Source organism: Clinocottus analis, unplaced genomic scaffold (assembly GCF_023055335.1).
Source record: "Clinocottus analis isolate CAN_PGR_092001 unplaced genomic scaffold, fCliAna1.0.p SCAF_23, whole genome shotgun sequence".
NCBI lineage: Eukaryota > Metazoa > Chordata > Actinopteri > Perciformes > Cottidae > Clinocottus > Clinocottus analis.
Window position 1 is genome coordinate 9,755,471 of NW_027175965.1, and position 8,242 is coordinate 9,763,712.

Consider the following 8,242-nt stretch of genomic DNA (forward strand, 5'->3'; position numbering starts at 1 on the left):
GTAGTTAGGTAGGTAGGTAGGTAGGTAGGTAGGTAGGTAGGTAGGTAGGTAGGTAGGTAGGTAGGTAGCCAGTCCACTTCAGGCATAATAAATGAGATAGTGAGATTTTTTTGTATTTCATTTTTATGAAAGGCAGAATTAACATAACATATAACATTAACATATGGAAGCCCATTTCTGTCACACAAAAAAAATTCAACTCTCAGCAGGATATGGACACGCCCATGAGCCTGACCGCCGGACAAAATAAACAATAAAAACGCCCTCGTTCTTTAAAAAAAAGTTCACACTCATCCATCATGGAGTCTCGTTACAAGCAGCATGAAGTAACTCCACTACAGACAAAACAATCATGAACTTCTCAGCTGCGAATGACACAATAAAGAAATGTATTAAACGTGACAGTGGCGATAATATTGTACAAACGGCCTCCATGTTTTACCAGCAGACCCTCCCAGTAAAACCAACAGGATCAAACAGTAGAAAGAGGTCACACGGACAGGTTCCAAAACATTGTTAGCACCGGCCGGCCACTGGTTCAAAGCTCTGTGAGATTAGACTGGGCAGGTAACAGCGTGGACACACATGATTAGGTTTAGGGGCCTGGAGGTTAGGAAAAGGTAACGCTGCAACTGGAAACCCGATGTGACCAAAAGTTAAGACCTGTGAGGTTTTTTCCCAGGGAGGGAACAGGATGGGAATGGCAAAGATGGGCTATTATTGCTATAAATCCCCCAAAACACAGCGTAGGAAATGATTTATGTGCATAAATCTGCCTAGTGGCGAAAAGATGGCGGATCGCGTTACTGTTTCTGTGTTTGTGCATCTGGGGTTCACGGGTGGTGCGTAACTGATCCCAGTGTACACACCTAAGATTTTGCGTGAGTTGGCAGCGACATCTCTCACATCATCAGATCATTTGTCCTGCATATACAGTGATTAGTGAAGGCACCCGACGCTTTGAGCAAAAGATCCCAGCATTTGATGAAGCATTTCATGTCCGTTCAGACAGAATATAATACAGTTGACAGGTGTTTAATGAAGGAATAGACTCATAAGGGGCTCAGTGTTCTTATGCAGTGTTGATATGGGGTTTCCTATGAAGGGTATGTGTTCAACTAAACCTACGTTAGTAATAATTAGCTCAGATAACAAGTATTAAAATGTATGTCAAGTCAAGCTGTTTGATGCTCCAGAGCTTCTCTTTACAAAGAAAGCGTTCCTTTAAGTGTTGAATCATAAATTACACTAATTCAGGATGTGGTTTTTGAGAAAAAAGCCACTTGCACCTGTCCATCACATGAGTTTCTCAGCATGTTTAGGAAGTTCAGGTTTCTATATCCTACCAGACCCACAGCGCTGATCTTCTGTTCCAACACAGTTACTTTATTCCACGTGGAAGCAGCGACTCTCAGACCTTGCACCAACAGCCACGTGATGGAAAGAGATTGTTCTCTTTTTTCCCCCATCTTTCCTCGTTTCCCACCAAATTACAAATGCATTTTATTAATCAGAACGATATCTGGGCCACCGAGGTGAAGGCCAACACCCTTCATGGAAAATACGCAACCTCCTTAGATCCACGAAGGAGCTGAAGGAAAAGAACACAACGCATCTCAGAAGGTCAGAATAGTTCCACATCAGATCCAAACTTAATAATAAGCAATCAAATGCTGAAGTCTGATTCCACCAACCATACGAGACCATTCTACCCATCTTCATCCAGCATGGTCTTCCTCTCAGTGACAGCGATGATGATGATTAATCTAAAGTTAATGGAAGTAATTTGCTGATGAAAAGAACCAGCTGAGGTCATTATCCAGCTTGTACAGTGGAAGAAAGCATCTCCATCCCCATGGCTAGATGACACCATCCTTCCATCCTTCCCTCTCTTCTTTTCTCGCTGCCCTCCTTCTCTTCGCTCCCACTGAGGACTTTCACTTTGATTTGGTGAGACACAGCAGGGAAAAACAGAGTCGTCGATGGGTTGTGATCACATGTAAATCCCTGAGGATAAACCACCAGCCCACATCAGATACAGAATGGAGGGAACATGGAGGGTCTCCCAATGAAAGGGAAGACACTGGAAGATAGAAATAAACCATTTGTCCATAATCAGTCTCTTTGGAATGGATCAAATCAAATCGCGACAGCAAGCTAATGACTAGCACGCTAAGGCCTAGCACGCTAGCTAGCATCAAGCTTGAGAAACTCAAGCCAATGTTCTTTTTCTTTTTAATAGTCTTATTTTCAAAGAGGATCTCCTTTGTCCTTTCTGAAGCTGTATAATAAAGGGTTAAAGGTTTGGGGGAGCTGAAACATGCTGTGTTTTATAACATTAACAAACACCAGACATCCATAGAAACATTTCAAAGCTCATTCATTGGAGTTTTTTGATAATATCGTAATAGTAGTGTGAGTTTTTATAAGAGCTTATTTCAGCTAAAGGCTGTTCCTAGCATACTCCAACATGAAGGTGGATCACGGCCGTGTGACACGAGTCTGACTCTCCGCCGCCCATGAAGTCTACACCCATTGATGTATTTTACGTGGCGTTCTCCTTGGCTACCTACAGTCGCAGCGTCCTGTGTTTAGCGCCACCCAAGACGTTTGTGATTGTTTAAAGAAATACAAACAAGCCGCAGCGTTTTCCCGCCAACACCTGAATGATAACGTGCGGAGCCTCTTTAGCGCTGACGCTGTGGAGACAGGGCTTCCTCACGGGACGACCCCGAATCTAATAACTAAAGGATTCAGTCTGTTGCACTGACATCAGTGAATCCGTCACTCTGCAAAACAAAGAGGATAATCGTTTGATCAAATACTGTGCAACTATGTCAGATACATTGTGCAGCAGCAAGTATTACTATTCAAGCTTGCAGTGATAATTACTCACAGTTTCCTCCGTTGAGATCATCACAGCACAAATATACAAACAGTACACAAAAAAACAAACCAAGACAACTGCTGTTCAGTGTTGCTAAACGGAAAAAACAACATGTTTTCTCCTGTGCATCCCAAAGCATCTTCAGTGTTTGTGTCACCAGGCCGACCCGTGATTGGATGTCCTCTCGTCGCGGTATCGAGTGCAGCGATCGCTGGTGGGGTCATTTCAACGTATGTGGAAATATTCAGAGGCTTCTTAGGAAGAAGAACATTTCTATTAGCAAACATAGGATGAGCTCACAGAGAACGGATGGAAGGAGTAAAAAGCAGATGAGAGCTCGGAAACAGCGGCTCGCTCATGCAGTTTATTAATACGACATAAAGATGATCCATTGAAACAAACAAATGAAATGACTTAACCTGTTTTGGGGGGAAAGTGCAGTCAAGGAGAAACATGACATGGCAGATCTGTAACGATGTCTGGAATGTGTTTAGGACGCAAAATCAAATAATCTAATTCATCTGTAATCCAGTTAGCGCAGAGAGCACATGCAGTCCTCTGCAGGGCAATCTGCTGGCAAATGCTTTCTAATTCATTCACTCACATACGTGTATGAATATCTCCCTTAAACAAGATGTGTTTGTATGTTTAAGTCAGATTAAATTCTACTAAATGGGACTGTTTCAACACATTCATGTCAATCTAAATGAGAGAAAAGTAGTTTTGATTCAACGCTGAATGCTTTTTAACAAAGCGTCCTGCTCTCGTTCGGCTCCTCGTCTCCGTGACATTAACTTCAATTAATGACTTCACATGCTGGGACTTGATAGCGGCCAAAGGTCATTGTTTCCATGCCCGAGGTGGGAGACTCTCTGTGTGTCGGATCAACATGAATTATTCTGTTAGACTTGAATCAGTCTGAGAACAAACGCTGCGTTCAGGTTCTCCAGGATAACACATGCAGTCAAACATACGGATAATATTAATAATGAAAACATGTGAAAACAGTCACTGCGCTGTGGAACGTTTGTGTTTGAAGAAATGTTTTCACTGAACAATGAAATAAAACATGTAAACATTGTGTAAATTGAGGCGATCCCTCCTTTTTACTATCCACTGATACTTTATATATTACTCTCATTTGATCTAACTTGAGTTTAGCAAATAATCAGAAATAAGGTTAAGTGGAAAAAAAATTGTGTCAGAATAAATAAATACATTAAAAAAAAACAATCTCAGTCTCTTGAACTTTACATTTGATCCGAGGAACAATGGAGACCCCGCCCTTTCCTGGCTGGAAAGGACGCTGGTCAGCAAGATGGACTTCAAAGTTTCAAAGTGTGAGACGAAGAAAAGAGGAAATGAAGAGATTTTGCTGGGCTGCTCCTCCAGCTCACGTTACAGAGAGAGGACGAGGAGACCGAAGTTCTGGATCCTCTGGTTGGATATTCCCGTGTTGTCCTCTGATGCTCATATCCACATCGTCTGGCTCAAGGTTACCTCCACCATGCGAATTGCAAAACTGGAATCTGTAATGTTATTCGATCCTTGTGACTCATGTTTGATTGTAAAAGGTGTGGCCAACAAGGAAACTAATCGCTTCAAATTGCATCATAGCAGAAAACAGCGTTGCAATCACACCACGAGAAACCTCCTTATTTCACCTTCATACACACTAACTCAACACAAACGTGCACGTTTCACCCGACGCCGGCACACACCAACACACCAACACACCACGGATTCCCCCAAATCCCAGCTGTGGCTCGTTGGTCTTTGATATCTCATCAAGGCAACGACTGCAAAGGGAAAAGGGCTTGAATGGGCGAGGGAGAGAAAAATAACATTTAGCCTTTACACTGGGGGGAAACAGCTCAACACTGTGCAGACCTGAGCCCTCCGGTGCCTGGCTTTCCGCAGGACCACCTAAAAAGCAACTCTTCAAACCCAGGAAGCTCTGAGAAAAGTCAGGGGTTTTCTTTAATGGACAACGCCCTCGCCATGTGCTCATCAGGGGAAGGTTCACACTGTGTTGATGAGGCCGAGCTCGGGCCGCACGTCAGGTACGCGCTCGGTTTCATTGCAGCCGATCACAGCCGTGCAGGAGATGGAGTCCGGCTCGGCCCATCGCCTCTCGCTCGCACAAGGTGAGGTGTGACTGCAAAGCCCGAGTAATGCTACTGGCTTCAACATGCTAGCGCTAACATCATCTGCACTTCTTTTCTTAGCAGAGGAGCTCTGTGTTTACACTGTGCAGATGGCTAATCTAATGCGGCTCTGCACTCTCACCAAGCCACGTCCAAGACTAACATTATGAAATGAGCGGCACAAATTACTATAAAAATAGAGGGCTGCTTTAAAATAAACCCAGCTGATTTTACATTTACTGAAATATTAGTTCATCTGAGCTCCATTCCACGTTTTCTTTTTTTCAACCACAATCTCTCTCTCTCTCTCTCTCTCTCTCTCTCTCTCTCTCTCTCTCTCTCTCTCTCTCTCTCTCTTCACCTTTTCAGTTAAAAAATCAAATGTAAACAACTGACCAGAGTCTGTTTGTTCTGGTGACGGCCGAGGTGAAGTTTCCTCTTCTCAACAGATCAGTGGGTCTGTTGGATGATATGCAGAAGCTACAAAAGCTCTAACATACATGGATGTACAGTAACGGCCACGTGCAGCTTCTTAATCGTTATATTCTACATGGTTTTAAGCTTTCAATGAGTTCAATAGTCAAATAAAGATGCCCTTTGAAAGCTTTTGGAGACATGGAAATCACAACGTCGTCACAGCATCGTCCTCTTGCTTGGAGAAATAACCTGATTGGCACACGTTTGATTGACGTCTGGTTATTGTGCAGAACTGGACATTTATAATGAGTTTAAAACACTGAAGGTATTCACACATGCATAAAAGATGCTTCAATCATATCATACATTAGTGACTAAACACATTAATATGCAGGGATGGCTTCAGGCTAGAAGACACTGAACAGGCTTGACAACAGTCTAAATCATATCCAAATAATAAAAATACTGTTTTTTCAATTGCTAAAAATACAGTATAGTGGCGCAATGACTGGAACGTTATTTTGGAACACAGAAAAGCAGAAAAATACAATAAATTGAGTTCATACTTTCCATTTTTGCCCTGCTGCGATGGATAAGAACACCAGGAACCAGACCATGACTAAAGTGGAAGGGTATCGTGTAACAGTCTGCTTTACAAATGAAGCTTTGTGTGTTTGCATGTTGCTCAGCTACAGAACAGAAGAGCCAGCGACTCCTGTGCAACACACTTTGGAAAATGGTCACAATCCTGCACAAAGAAAAAGAAACGCTTGGTGCAGCGCCGCAGCGTAGAAGTGATGATAGCAGCTAAATGATGCTGGACTTTGAGACATGAGCGTGATGCTGGCACCGGAGAGAAGTAAGTTTATACTTCACGACGCAAATAAATCACTATTGTTGTGCCGAAACCTGTAATATTATTGTGTTGTGAATCTTAATTACGTTGTTTGTCTTGTTGAGAAAATCTGAAAATCTCAGCAGAAGTTTCTGAAGAATTATCTGTGAAATGAGTTAATCTGAACTCCAACAACAGAACACAATGCTGCACAACAATTACATACATGCATACATGCAGACATGCATACATGCAGGCATACATACATACATACATGCATACATACATACATACATATATACATACATACATGCATACATACATACATATATACATACATGTTATTGCTCCACATTCATCATTGAGACATTGAACAGGAGAGTCGTGACATGCAGTAATAAAGCTGGAGCAAGAAGAAACCATTTAAAAAGTTTATTTTAAGAATTAGGAAGAATTTAACTTGACCTCTCTGTCATTTTCAAATAGAATATAAATTCATATAATGATGCCCTCTTTGGTTGAACTCGAACATTTTGAATTAAATAAACAGTATTTTACTTTAAATTAGTTTCAAGAAGCCCAAGAACGTATTCTTGGGAATAGATTATTAACAGTATTAATGTTTAAGGAAGTAATCCTTATCTTCACACCTGAAAGTTAGTCTCTCTCTCTCTCTCTCTCTCTCTCTCTCTCGGCTGTCATGGGAACAGTCAGAATAAAGTGCAGTGTTAGAGTCATTATGGCGTCGAGCTGGTGAGGCTCAGCGTCTCTTCCATCGGGAGGAGATCCAGGTGAAGCTCCTGTGGAAATGTTTAATTATAGCTGCATCATAATCTGCACTTTCCCTTCATGTTGGATTCATGAGTCCGTCATTGTTGACCGTCACACAAGTCAAGCTGTTCTTTAATAAACAAGCCATATTTTAAACTGGAGGAAATCTTTTCATCCAGATTTCCATCTAAATATAGTGAATTCTAACCGGATATGAAGACAATTGGTAAAAGGGTGAATGAATTATATCCTCTGCTAGATATTTGGTTCATATTTTAGAACTATGTGAAAAGAAAAGTCGAACAAGAGTCAGTCAATACATCAGATTTTTGAGAACCAGGTGATTACATTATGGAAATATGCAATATGTGTTTGTTTCATGTGATTTACAGTCTCCTTGTCGCTCCACACCAATCAAAAGATTTGTCTATTATCAGCATCGTGATATGTTTACAAACTCTGCTGGAATCAAAACACCGAGGCTGTAATTTGTATAATTAAACGAACTTGCCATTACTTCATCTGTCATGTTTTTATAACAAAGCAGAGTAGAACAGTCACTCGTGCGCCAACGTCTCCAGCTCACATTACAACATGATGTGTGCATGACAGTCCTGAATTCAACATGTTTCCACGTTGCTTTCACACACAATTACAATTCTGACGAATTTTGGACGGCTCCTAAAATACAAAGAAATTCCCTTTATTTCTTCATTTTCCAACATGAAACACTTTTTGTGTTTTACTTATTTGTATGTGTGTGTTTTATACATAAATTACAATAAATACCGGGTCCAACTCACAGAGCATTCACATGGACCAGATAATAAAACATTTCAACTTTGTCATTGCATTTACAAATTGTTCTGCAGAAGTAATCAATACTGACGGACCGAATGAGAATATCATCCCTAAACCCTGCTGCACCGGCACTGAAGTGGCACATTTTCGTAAACTGACTGCGAATCAGGAGCAAAAACTGAATAAATTAGAAGCAAAAATGATGAAAATGAATGAAAACAGTAGATAAAAAGACAAACGTTGAAGCGGTGAGAGATGGCGGCTTCATCTGAGAGGATGTTAAGCTACGTAGCTGCTGGTGGCGCCCGTCTACACTTATCTCCTGTAGCTGCCCCCCCCACACAGCGACATGCAACCCCACTATGCATTACAGGGGGGCGGGGG